Source organism: Netta rufina (assembly GCF_964035555.1).
Source record: "Netta rufina genome assembly, chromosome: 2".
Lineage (NCBI taxonomy): Eukaryota > Metazoa > Chordata > Aves > Anseriformes > Anatidae > Netta > Netta rufina.
In genome coordinates, this window is record NC_140124.1 from 80,525,366 (window position 1) to 80,539,365 (window position 14,000).

Consider the following 14,000-nt stretch of genomic DNA (forward strand, 5'->3'; position numbering starts at 1 on the left):
TGTTGCTTAGGCCTTGAGCTTGAAGGGCTAAAGCACAGGTTGGGGAGGAAAAAATGTGGACAGCTAGCCTTCCAGACACTGGTTCTTTTGAAAGCCCTGAGCTGAACCTGCCAAGTGAGCTGAGTGAAGAAGGAGAGAAGGGCATTAAGCTTAAGCCCAGCTGTGCTGTCCTCCTTATCTTCCACCATGGGCACAGATGCATCCAAAACAGCTCCTCTGGTTAGGAGGGCTGGGTGAAAGGAGGTGGCAATGGACAGGGATGGCCTCACTGACCCATGGGGAGAGCTTTGTGTTTCTCCACACATCTCTTTCTCTCCAGAGGCTGGGCTCCTCTGGCATCTCCACACTGAATAAGGCAAGGAATGTGAGCCCTCCACCACACCTCTAGCTTTCAACATCTGCTGAGCCTGTTTGTCTATTATTATTATTTTTTTTTTTCCCCTATGACTTCTGAGATTGTAATCTTGGCAGGGTAGGTAGGGACTGCCTCCTGTTCTGCATTTGTACACCGTCTAGCTCCTGATTGTGCCCAGGATCTTGAGCTGATCTGCTAGTAATGAATGAGCATAGTTATCTTGGGGGCCAAACTTTAAGGATTCATCTGAAACCAATGGGACCGGGAATAAAACATGACATTTCCTTTTGAAGAGGAGGGCTTATGGTAACCACTTGATTAAAATGATTGCTCTCTGCAGGGATGAACGCAGAAGTTGTCTTCAGTGGTGTTCATCAGGGATTTGCATACGATGAATAGTACACCGTGTCCCTCTTTCTTTTAAATTTAGGGGATGGCAGCAGCCATCTAAACCTCTTTGAAGAAAAAGATGACACTGAGTTTTCTTGCTGACCTGCAGCAAAGGTGTGCTCTTGAGGTGTGCCTGTTTTTCAATTTGCCTACCCATATACATTTTGAATGTGGTTGTTTCATGCAGTTACTTCATTTCAGAGGTCTTCTGCGCGTGTGTCATCCTGACCTTGCATGGCTACGTGGCATGCCGTAAATCAGCCCAGAAATCCATGTTTGAATCCCTTCTTTTTCATTTTTCTTTTAATATTCTGCTTTTCCTTTCAAACGAGGCCATATCCTTAAGCCACTAAGCTGAATTGCATCAGCTGTGGCTCTGGCTTGGAGAAATTAAAGGCAAGCACCTGTGCCAGCTCAGCATCACCATGGTGAATGAATGTGTGGAAGAAGTTAAATTGCTGGAGAGTGAGCAAGACTTGAGCCTTGGTGATGCTGCAGGACTTGGTGTATGTATGTTACATGCCAGGTAGCACCTTGGGGTGGTAGTAGGGCAAGTGGCCGTTTTGGGCAGCTCTGGTGTTAAGACTGGTTCCTTATTCTGTTCAGGTTGAAGACTGTCCACCGTAAAGTGTAGTGTACAATGGTAGAATAGGGTTATTTTTGTGTGTGTGTTTTTTTGTTTGTTTTGTTTAGTGTGCAGAACTGAGTATACTCATTAAGTCTTCAAAATAATGTTATCTCTTTCAGTACATTTCCCATTGAAGTGAATGGAAATGTTCCCATTGACTTCAAAACACAACTTCCTCCACCTCCTCCTTCTTAAAAGACTTAATCAAGCATGTTTAGTAGAAACCTATGAGAGCTGTCTAATGACTGGCTCACTTTGCCCAGGGAAAAATGTAACCATAAACTGAAACATGATGCTGAAAACTAAGTTTAGTAGAAAGTGTTTAGTCTAGTGCTAGATGAATGATGGAAGCATGTATTTGTGAATAATTTATTTGACAATTGCTGGTGGGGGAAAATGACTAAGTTCTCTGCTCATTTTTCTTTGCCTATCTACGAAACTGGCTGAACAATGCGCAAACAAATAGCTAATATTTATTCAGGAGCAAAAAGGTCAGCTTTTGTCAAAAGCATTTCTAGCAGAGGCTTGGACTAGCACCAGATCAGCTCAATTTTCTTGTGTTCTCTGCATAGTAAACAAAGGAAGTTGTTCTATTCGGTACTAAATCCACTGTGAATATGCATCTTACCAGCAATATTCATTCCCTATTGCAAATCCCACGTTGTGAAGACTGCAAATACTGGAGCTCAGCCCTTGTGCCCATGGACAAACTATTGAGACTTTAGAAACCTGGATGAACTTCATTTATAGCACTTATAAGTGGGATGTACCCAACTTCATCCCCTCAGAGGAGTTGTATGCAGCACTGTAGATGGCACTTAGGTCCAAGACTGAACCAGGAGAAGCTACGCTACTGAAGAAAAGGTGTGCTTTGTGATCAGGAAGGCTGCCATCTCCGTATGTGATGATGCAAACTGTTTCTGATTGCCAGACAGAAGCTGCTTATTAATTATTTTTCCTCTTGGTGAAAGAGGAAATACAGGCAGACAGTGGAGTCTCTGAAGAGCTGGCTTTATTAGCTTGACCTGACAGCAGTGCAGAGTTGTTTTGCTTGGGGACAAAATCTACACTTTGCCTTGCAATTTAGCGAGCTTGTCTGCATCACCTCCTACACTTCCTCCTACAACCTTTCCCTTCTCCTGTGACGCACCCAAGCTTCTCTCTTGCCAGTCCTTCATCCCTTGCCACCTTTGCACCTCCTCCCAGGCCACCAAGTGAGCTAAAAAATGTTGTAAAATTAAGATATGGTTTTTAGTGTTTTTCTGTGCTCCTCACCCCTTTTTGGGGAAAAAAAAAAAAATAGTACAGAGATCTTTTTACACGAATCACTGAAGATACAAAAGCATGACTAATCTCAGTGATCCCAAATTCAGTACTACTGCTGTCAGTAGGCTTCAGATCAGGCAAGGACTTCTGAGGGGATGTCTTCACATAGGTGCTTGTTTCATGTGTGTGTTTTCTATTCAGGTAGGAATAGCCCACCTTTTCTGTGGCTTCACCTCTTCAGGACTGCCTGTGTGCATGTGGCTGTGTCTGGCAGTGGAGGAAATGGGTGGCAGCAACACTTCGTGGGGCATGGGGGCCTACCTGCAGTAAGGCTCAAATTGCTCAGGGTTGTGGCAGGACAAGGGAGGGAGGCTGAGATGTGGCGACAGCAGGTCGTATGATGTCTTGTCAGCCTCAGCTCAAGCCTGGCTGTACGTGCTGTGTCACAGAGCCCAGAGGTGCACAGAAATGTTCTTAACTCTCGCCCACAACCTAAAGCGGCTGCTCACGGCTCTGTCCTCAGACGTGACCCAAATCCGGCACGGCCACGTCTGTGCTTGGCTACAGAAAGTCAGCTGGGTGCCAGCCCAGCTCCTGGCATGATCTGGAGCAGTTTCAAGGCAGTAATGAGGAACAGAGATGTGGACTTCAGGATCTGGTGCTTGTGGGGCTGCTTGTATGCTGCTTGTCTGAGCTGAGTGTATTTCCTTCAGCCCATTTCTTAAAGGATTGAGCCCTGTCGAGCTGCTGGGAGTCACTGCTGCCCCTCCCGCAGCCAGAGGCAGCTCGGAGTAATCAGCACATACAGGATTAAGCTCTGACGGAGGAAGCCCGGTAAGAGCTCAGTTTAATTTCACTGTGGTATGCAGCACTCCAAGAAAACTCCCAGACTCGGTCTTTTTCCTTCAAGCACAACCCCTTATCAAGGTCCTTGGCAGCAATTCACTTACAGAAAGGAGCAGCTGTCATGGCATTCCCACATACAAACATGGAAAAACAACCCCTCCCTACTACCAGTGCAGCAATGTTATGTAGTAAGAATAATTACAATATTTAACACTTGTATCTGCACTTTCAATCTTCAAAGCACTTAACAAGCACTAGCTACAGGTAATTGTAGCTGCAGAGTGATGGGGCTGTTTGCAGAAAGGGGAGAATCGTGTGTGCCACTGCTCCAGTGTCCTGCTCAGGGTCCCTGCCCAGAGGGAGCAGGGTGATAAAGGCTCAGTGACAGGGACCCATCTGGACGCCAGGAATACTTTATTTTTCCTACCACTGGCTGTTGCCCTCCTGCCAAACTGACCCTCTTGGGTCTGCTGGTGGAGTTGCTCACATTGGGGTTTCCCATCCTGTTCCAGTCCTGATGGGCTGGGTTAGGAAAGACTTATATTAAAAGCCATGCTAGCTGACCAGGCTCATTTCCTCTGGGGTAGAGGAGGGCGAGTGGTTCATCAGGCAGACCAGGGAAAGTGGTAACTCCTGGCAGATGGGTAGGGAAGAAGGTGACTGTGGAGAGGCTTGCAGGAGGCTGGCAGCTGTGGCAGCTGGCACAGGAGGTATGTGTCTGAGAAAGAGAGACGAGCCCATGCTGGTTCCTCCTCCTCTGAGTTTGTCTCTCAGTCCTAAGAAACTTGGCATGGACAGCCTTATTGTAAAAGGCGTTATTTTTTTCCTTCTTGTCACATTCATGTAGCTCTTGGCTCACTCTGGAAGGCTAGAAGGGGTAGCAGAGAAACTGATGCTGCTTTCAATGTTGTCGGGTTTTGTTTTTTTTCACCTATGGTCTTGGTGAGGAGGAAGGACCTAAGTCAGCCCTTCAGCCCTACTGCTCTTATGGCCATCTGTTACTGTACCAGTCTGCAGAACTGGCCATTTACTCTTGCACTATTGCCTTCTCTCCTATTTTGCTTCCTTACCCAGTCTGCTCATCTGAAACTGTTCAGGCAAAGTGTCTGCTCTTGCTTAGAGTAAGGCAGGTGAGATTGAAGAGTGTGAAATGTGTCGTTTGAGAGCACCTTGCATTCACAGGCAAAAAACCTTTGTATTTATGAACATAAACTGTTCCCAGGTGAATAAATAATGTCTGTGGTGGATGAGATGATCTTGAGAGGTCCCTGGTCCCTTCCAGCCTCAGTGATTCTGTGTACTAACCATACTGTTTAGGTAACTTTGAGGCCCGTATACCCTGCAATTTGATTTTAAACAAAACAAATCCAAATCTAACTCCTGGAACCCTTGTTTTCACTGGAAATCCCACTCTTATCTGTGCAGTATGAGTAACTGTCCTTCCTGCCGTTTAAGAGGAAAACTAAGGTACTACATATTGTAAGGCAATAACAATGCATTAAGAGGAATTGGTTAATTCAAAGGGGTTAGCTCAGGTTTTGCTTTTATTTTAACTGTTCATGCACATTATCATTTTTCCCCTTGAGGATTGTTTTGGGGAATAAAAGATTGTGAAACTCTGAGCTAGTTCTCTCTTGTGCTGCAGCTTCATTATTACGTACATAACTCCAGAAAATAGAGCCTTTGCTTCATGAAAATATGCCCCATAACAGAGTTGTTTCTGTCCCTTTGATTAGTGGAGTTTAGTCATGTCATTCTTCCAGATTTCATTATTATGAATTGGATGACACTTTTCTTTTAAGAAGCTCCACTCCTGAGATGAATGGATGAGATAAGAATCTTGCTCTTTTCTTAAAATTAAAAAAAAAAAAAAGAGAGAAAAAGGAAAGGGGGGGGGGGGGGGGGCGGGGAGGGAGGGGAGCAAAAAACCTAAATGGGTTCTAGACCTTCTAGTTACAGAGGAAAGCTCAATTCTGAACTTCCCATAGAAATGAAGAAAAAAGCTCAGGAAAGAAACATGAGCGCAAACCAAACTCTGACTCTTAACCTTGTGACTCCTGAGTTCCTCCTCTTTTTCGAGGCCTCATGTGTAGCAATTGGCAGTGCTGTGTGAGGGGTCAGCTCCCCGCACCAGCTGCTTCCATGTGGGCAATGCCCAGGGAGAAGGAGCAAAGCTCTGCTCTCCTCGAAGCTGGGTAACTGAGCTGCTGCCGGCGGAGCTCCGTGAGACCAGGAAAAAGACCTGAAATCCTCTCCCTTCCTCACGCAGTTCCAATTAAGTGCAATCAATTGCTCAATCAATCTTTTGCTCTTAATAAAGTCAGTTATCTTTTCCTTCTAATTCCCCTCCAGGTTTTTGAACAATTGTTCAGACAGACACAACAAGCAGCTTTTGTAAAGGAAGAGTGTAGGCGTTTCCTTTGGCTGTTTTCACTTTCTGCCTATTATGATGTTATGCTCCGCACCCTCCCTGAATCCTAATCATATACAATGAGTGTTTTAGGAGTCCATTTTTTTTTCATCCAACTGGCACGGATTGAGTACCCTAATTTGATAGCAAAATCACGCCAAAATATTTGGGAAGGGGAGGGGGGGAGGAGAATAGACATTTTGTCATCTTTGTGTTGCTGATGAGTCAGAGCATTTAAACTAAGGAAAGGTTTAAGAAAGGGAAGGGAAATGCTCCATGGCCTTATCTACTCCAGCATTAATTTGGGTAGAAGGTAGGAGTGGAGGAAGTCTGAGTAAATTTGTTCCTTGTTCAAGTTGCCTGTAGATGGTTAATGTTGTTTGCGAGCTGAAGGGAGATGAATTACCTTGCTGCCCACTGCTGTGCACTTGTGACAGAGAGGAAGAGTTGCCATGCATGCTTGCCTTGGTTTTGTGCGTGAAAGCCAGGCGTGCTTGATGCACCGATGTAAAAACCATCAGCACTGGCTTCATCTGTACTGCCATAACTACCCTGCATTGCTGGGTGGGAGAATATAGCATATTTGTACCTGAATAAACCCGCCCATGGTGGGGATAGTTCTGTCTAGCTCTGCTGCCTTAAAAGCAAACTGTCCTTACCTGACATGGTCATGCAACTGCTCAGATTATACGTGGGTCAGGCGATGTCTAGAAGCAGGACTGGCTGCTCCCATCCAAAGTGGATGAGATTATTAAATTAAGCTGACACCATATAATTTAAGGGGAAAAAAGTAAAGAGAAGAAGAAGAAGAAAAAAAAAAGTACAGTCAAGATTGGTGCGAGTGACCTGAATGAGAAGAGGCAAGAGGGTGTGGTGCTGCAGAAGGTGCCAAGAGCACAGTCCTTACTTAAACTTTACCTAAGTTTGCCTGTGTGTTGATTTTAATGCAGGGACGGTCAAGTCAGGCCTCTACGTTTAAAGGAAAAGAGAGGGGAAATGTCAAGAGAGTGGAGTCACCTCACTGTGAAATGAAAACAAACCAAGTTAGTGGGAAACTTGGTTTCCTAGGGGGGCTGGTGGAAATCACGTTACATAAGGGCGCACTTGCACTGCAACAGCTCCTGCCCGTGTCAACAAACTCAAGCTAGCCTTATGCTTCCACACAGTCCTGCTCCATTTACATTGCTGTCTGGCCCCAAGGATGCTGATTTGGAGCTAGCTCAGCTGGGCCTGTCCTGGTTGCAGTGGTGCAGACATGCCCTGGGAAGTTTAAAAAATGAGTAAAACCCAGACAATACGCTGAAGGTGATAACATGATAATGAGAGGGAAGTGCTACCCTACCCGAAGGGCTATTTTCAACTCTGTTTTTGAGGCTAGATATGCCAGGAGGTGAGGGAAAAATTTGCTTGTTTATTATCTACCCAGTTCTCCCCATGGTCACAGGCCCCAGCTGAAGGCAAGTCCCCCAGCGTAGCTTGAAGGAAGGCTGCTCTAAAGGATCCCAAATGGCAGTGGCTCCGAGGCGAGGTGCTATTATGGCAGCGGAGACCTGTTGGGTATTGAGATTTCTCATGAATGCCCCTCCGCTTGGCTTTAGGGATGGAGAAGCTGTGCAGGAGCTGCTCCGCTGGTTGCAAGCCAAGAGGCTATCTCCTCGCACTGGGGTGATCCTCCCTTGGCTGGGTCTCCTGGCCTCGGGGCTGTTTGCATTGTGAGGATGGCACAAAGCAGCCTTACTTCAGGGAAGGATTGGGGCCCATGCCTTATCTCGCTTTGATTATATTAAATAATCTATCTGTCTGCCACGTTATTTACATAACTCTTATTTAAATAGTTTTACATCAGACACACTGAATCATGAGACTGAAAGTCTAGACGATGCTTGCTAGGCTCAGCCTGCCTTTAACCCCCCTGCTTTGCCATTTTTCTTGTCCCTCCCTTCAGGATCGCCCTGCTCAGTGCTTGGTCTGGCAGGGCAGAAGTGTCTGGTGGTCCTGGGATTTAAGAGTGAACAAAGTTAACTAGTTGGGGTGAGAGGAGAAATAGGGGAGGACAAGAAGGAGGCTTGGAGGCCTGTCTGAGTTGCTTGTCTGGTTTTACTAGGTCAGCTTTGAGCGAGGCTGCAGGGCAAATGGCTTTGAACAGACAAACTTATGAAAGGACTTCACCCCCTGAGCTTGACTTTCGGCAGGCAATGCCTTGGAAAGCTGCTACAGGAGATATTTCATGTGGGGATGAGCAGAAGGAGGACGTATAGGGTTACCTCATGCTCAGGGGGCTTATAGGTGAGGGTGAAACTCAGGATTTGGGAGGGAACTGATGGAGTAAAAACGCCACTAACCATTTGAGGGGAAAAAAAAGCCAAGAAAACCCATTCATTTTCCCGGCTTCTCCCAAGTGCCTTATGCGCCCCTAATAATCGAAAAGAGCCTTGTGTCGCCGTGCTCTTGACAAGTTCATCCCCCTCTCCACCGCCCCGCCGCATGCAGGTTTGCGTGCAGCCGATGCGCGCTCCCCGCGGCACCGTGCGCGCCGCCGCCTCCCGGCGCGGGTGGAGCAGCAGCGGCACCCGGCGGCTGGTGGGGGCAAGGCGCCAGAAACCCACTTTATTATCATTATTGCTGTTATTCTTATCATTGTTATGATTATCATAATCATTATCATCATCATTGCCATCGCCGTCATCGCATTTATTTGTTTATTTTCAAGTCAATCCGTGGCCTGGGGTCTCTGGAAGGCCGTACGGTTTGTTAGGTCACCAGTTTGGGGTCTCACAGCAGCCAGGTGAGGTGGAAAGGGATTGTGCACGCTCCTAAACCAAAGAGCAGCCGGATGTACTCACCCCTAAATCGAAGAGCATGGGCATGCATGGTGTGCGTTGCATTTGCACATGAGCCCCGAAGTGTTTGGTGAAGGTCAGTGTTTTTATCCTTAGTTTACAGGTTGGGGAAGCAAGGCACGAGGGAGTATGGCTGGTACTTTAACAAACAGCATCTGCCCTAAAGCCTTGCTTCTGGGTGCTGAGTGCGGCTGCGGTTTTCCAGAGCAGTTGAGCAGTTAGCTGGGTTTGGTAAGGATTTAGAGCACATGTGGATCCAGCATGGCAGGATGCAGGTCTGTAAGACCATATAGATAAATAATCTCCACAGTAACAGCAATAGCGTGCATGGGTGTAATGCAACACCAGACACCATGAAAACCAGACCTAGCCTCTCAAGGTGAGCTCTCAAAGCACTGACACCTTTGAGATGCACAGATGCTTCTGCAAAAGACCTAGGGGCTACACTCAGAATAACTCAGTGGGGTTAAATCGTGCCAATCTGCCTGTCGGTAGCAAAAGTCCTATAAATTTCTGAAAGGATGGCCCAGGTTTGCTGTCTTCTTCTGTAAGTGCCAAGCTGTGCTGCATCCTTTCAACAACTGGCTGTTGTGAAAGAGGAACTTGCTGTTCTGCAAGGGCAGTTTCCCAACAGGGAGGCTCAAAGGGTGGAATTGTTATTTTGGAGACTGGGGAATTACACACACACCACAGGCGCACACACATACACATAGACCCCCCCGCCCCGAATTTCTGTGAAGGAAAGTTGTAAGTTCAAAAGTGAGGATCAGAGCAACTGAGGTGATTCTGCCTCGAAACGTCAGGCTGTGATTGACACCTCTGGGCTGATTCAACATCCAGGCATGGGACAAGGTGTGTTGAAGTTATTTTAAGGTGCTGCGGCCTGCCTTAGGGTATCGCAAAATTCTGACACCCTGCCAGATAGATTTGTCTCCCTGGGGGAGGGGGCGATCTGCTGATAGCCACACCTTCCCGATTGGCTGCCTGGGTGCAATTATATATATATAAAAAAGTCTTTATTGACAGAGAAAAATGAATAATTCGTACTGGAGGAACACATGGGTCATTGTTCCTCTTCTGTTGTGTGACTCATCCGGATCAAGCTGTCGGTTTAGTATACCTACTAAGGCAGCAATGTGGGAAAGCCAACCTGTAAGTGCTTCTTTTGTTTCCTAAAAAACAATTGCTGGGTGCCTTTCGATATTTTTCAAATTTTTTTTTTCAGCCTGCCATGTTTTGGAATGAGAAGAGCACAGGCACTTTCTTGGCAAATCTTCCATAACCTCTTCTGTTCCACCCTGAGACAGTGCCCTCTTTTTGGGGCTTGCAACAGAAGTGCTTTACACCTCTGAAGAGAGGGGAAACCTTACTGCCTGCCTGAAGCTGAGCATAACATCGTGCTGGTCAGCATTACATCAGGTCCTGAATACATCCCTGAGGTCCAGACCCTGAGTGTGACCTGCCCTGACCTGGCGTATTGGTGCTCAGCAGTGATCTTCCTGGGCTAGTGGTGGGATATGAGCTTTGCCCCGGGCACCCCCTTCCCTCCTTCTTGGGCTTTTCTGCCCACAGCCCTTCTGCCATCCAGGTGGCCACGGCATTAAGGCTCAGTGCAGGTGGGAGCTGTGTGGGTGCAGATCCACTCCAGCTGCTCTTTTCTGCCCACCCACCCATTGCACAAGGCAGCAGCCCCAAGCAGGGACTTTGCAAGTGTGCTTCGCCTCCCCCAGCTCCCCCCTCGCACAGCTGCCTGTGTCCTGTCCCTTTGGCACAGCCAAATTGTCCCATGTGCTGTGCATCTGGAGAGCGCCCTGCCCGCAAAGGAAGGATGACAGTCATCCCTCAGTGCAGGAACACTTCGGAGAGCTTTTTCTCTCTCTCTCCTCACTCTTCTTTTTTTTTTTTTTTTTTTTTTTTTAAAAAAAAAATTATTTTTTAAGGTGGCTGACTTGTCTCCTACATTCTTTCAGATGATGTATTAATCAGAAGCAGGCTAATATGCAAATCTATATACTACCCCCAATTAGAGAGAGGAAAAAAAAGGGACTTCAGAGAACGCACTTATCTCAATGCTGCTTGGGTAGCTGAAGCAGCTGCAAGAGAACTAATAGCAGGGTTGAAACCAGACTTGCCAGCAATTTCATTCTTGGCCAGACAGTCAATTTTTTCATGCTTTTGTCTGGCTGCCTCTCTGTAGGGCTGCACAAGGAGAGCAGTTTTACTTTCTTTCGTTATTATATGTATATTTTTCTGCTGAATTCATCTATGACTGCCGTAATAACTCAGTGGCACTCTGTTTCCAAGGAAGCTCAAGTGACTGAATAATGAAGATGAATCGGGATTCCAGAAAGAGAGAAAATCCTTCTTTTCCATGCAGCCCAAACCCAGTAACCTGCTTTTGCCAACCTGTCCCTACGAAATAAAAAAGAGGCATTCATTTGTACCTCCTCGTTTTCCTCTGTGTACGGTGAAAGGATTTTTTGTTGCCTTCTGTCACCCTCGTGTGTACTCTCTGAGCAGCCTGTGCCCCCTTCCACTGCAGGCAGCAGGCAGAGCAGTTATTTTTAATAGGAACTTGTTTCACATACCTATGCGTTGCTTTGTAGCAGAGGTCACACTCTCTGGACTTCGATTCGGCTGGGATCCTCCTCTGGACAAAGGTGATGTGTCTTAGAGCGTCTTTGGCTTGGCAGGAACACTTATTAAAATACCACAAGTTCAGACAATGCTGGTTACGAGGAGCACACAGCGCGCTGTATGTGGGAGGACTGGCGCAGAGTTTTCAGTGAAAATGAAGTGACTTAGAAAACTCTTCTTCACCCTGGCACATCCCAGGGAGTGTATTTGGTGTCTGTGTGTCTGAGGGAGCCTGCTCGGTGCGCGGTGTGTGTTTGTACATGTCTCACTGAAAATCTTGGGAATCGCTTAGCTCCTCGCTAGCACACAGCACAGGTTTCAAAGCGTCCCAAAGAGTATTCTTCTGTGTCCAATGAAAGCCTGCCTTGGATTTTAAGCGTAGCAGGGGCCAGGGTTTCAGCTGCTGTAAATCAATAGACTTCCAGGGAAGCTGGTGGGGCTACGCCAACTGGGGAAGGCTGAAAGCTCAGCCCCACATTGCTCCCGATGCCCTGCCTCGGTGGCTCAGGCCGCATGGGCAGAAGGCCCCGCGCAGTGACAGCCTGTGAAGCTGCAGCACACTGCCTGCAGTGAGGCACCTGGCTAATGCAATGAGGTTTCATCAGCTGTCCGGGCAATGTGAGGATGCCAGTGTTGCAAGATGGTCTCAGGCTGTTGCCACAAGCTGTTTTGTGTCTCTTGGAGGCCAGCTCTTCTCAGACCTCCTTGTCAGCCATGAACAAGGAGTCCTCTGCTTAGTCCCTCTTTCTTTGGCCTCCGTGCATTTTGCAGAGAGGAGAATGTTCCCCCCCCCCCCCCCCCCGTGGATTTTCTTGTTTGCTCGGTGCTACCTTTGAGCTCCAGAGAAGCTCGGGGACTTTTTGTGATCCTGGCAGTAGGTCCCAAGCAGCCGATGGGAGGCTTGAGGAAGAACAGCCTCTGAAGGTGGAGGTCAATGGCTTCAGAAGATCAAAGCCACTTTGCACCAGCCAGCTCTCAAGTCCGGCCCTTTTTCAGTAATCCCCTGGGACTTGACTTCGTGGCTGAACCTCTTCAGCTATTGCCCTGTCTGTGTTGTCATCTTTGAACTCACTGTTCAAATGATAGTTCAAAGTGTACGTCCAATTTGTTTTGAGGTAAAAAACAGCAGAAGTAAAAGAAAAAGAGGAAATAATTTTCAGCTTAAAAAAACAAACAAACAGAAAAACCAACCCACTAATGACATAAGATTGCTTTTTAACTTCATAGCCACTTGTAGGTTATCCTGCAATTGGCTCAAGTCTCTTCATATTGTACCTAGTGAAAAGTTAATGGAGCCGTACTCATTTGTATCAGCTGACCCAGTGCCTTGCCATTTGTTTCTCCTGTTTTTGACCCATGAAACCCAAAGTGGGTTGGGATCTGACAGCCTGAAAAAGCACACTTGACTTGTCGAGGCATTTTTTCTGCTGATGGTGCTTGTCTGACAAAGTTAGAGCACTCTGCAGCTCACTGGCACACCTGCCTGTCTGCTGTCCCCTGTATCTGAAATCTAAAAAGAGTTTGTGGGGGCAGAAGACCCATGCCAAGGATTTAGGAAGGTCCAACCCTACCACAGTGAGCCATGACTTCGGTTTAGTCTAGTTCTTCATCTGTGCTCTGGTGCTTGGGTTTTGATAATACTTCCCGCTCTTTTGAGAGGAATGTGAGGTCAAATGTAGTCGTATTTGTGAAATGCTCAGAAGTCAGGGTGGATAGACTGTAGTTATAAAGAATTGTCTGCTTTTGGTGGTGTATTAAGTCTTTGGGTGATTTTTTACCCTCAGTTAAGTGTCCAGTAGCGAGGTACCTGCTCACTGCCACTTTTGCCAGCAGCAAGCAGACAAACCCAAATCTTTCAGTCTGGGCAGTGATCTCACTGATGCCTTGTTAGTCTGAAATACATGTGAATATGACTCTGTTTCAGATACCAAGTTGTCTTTCAGCACCACAAGGTGTTTCATCTTCAACAGGGCTGGAGGATTTTACTGACCAGGAGTACTGTGGGATTTCCCTTTATCCATGTACTCTGGTTATACTGGAGGTAGCAGTGGATAAGGGTGAGAGAATGGGGTCCTGGCACCACAGTTCCTTTCCTCTCCTTTCTGCGTCCTCCCACAGGTGGCACAAAGGTGCAGGAGGTGGCTCTGTCTTCAGTGTGGACTTGGAGAAGGGATCTCTGGAGATCCCTTCCAGCTGAAGTTGCTCCCTGACTTAGATCTTGTTTTTTTTTTTCTACTTGATCTTTGACTGTGAAAATCAAACGCTGAGGATAAATCAGAGTTTGTGTTTGGAGATGGCCAGTAACAATGCACTTTTGTTTGTTTGTTTTTCCCCCCTGAAGATATAACTGGAGGGAATGTACCTAATGCAGTCTGCTTTGTTTTTTAGTGTCCACCTTTGACACAAAGCAAGCCCGCTTTATTCCTTGCTTGGCATATGTTCTAAAGCTGTTGCTCTGTTTTTCATAACTAGGATGCTCTGCAAAGAGTGGCATCTGTTGAAGATGTTGCTATTTTCAACTGCGGTTTGCTATTCACCTTCTGAAGGTCCCTCTCACTCTCCTGGAAGATTTACATAAGCATTTTAGTCAAAATGGATTAGCTCTGCAATTTAAACCATTTTAGAGAC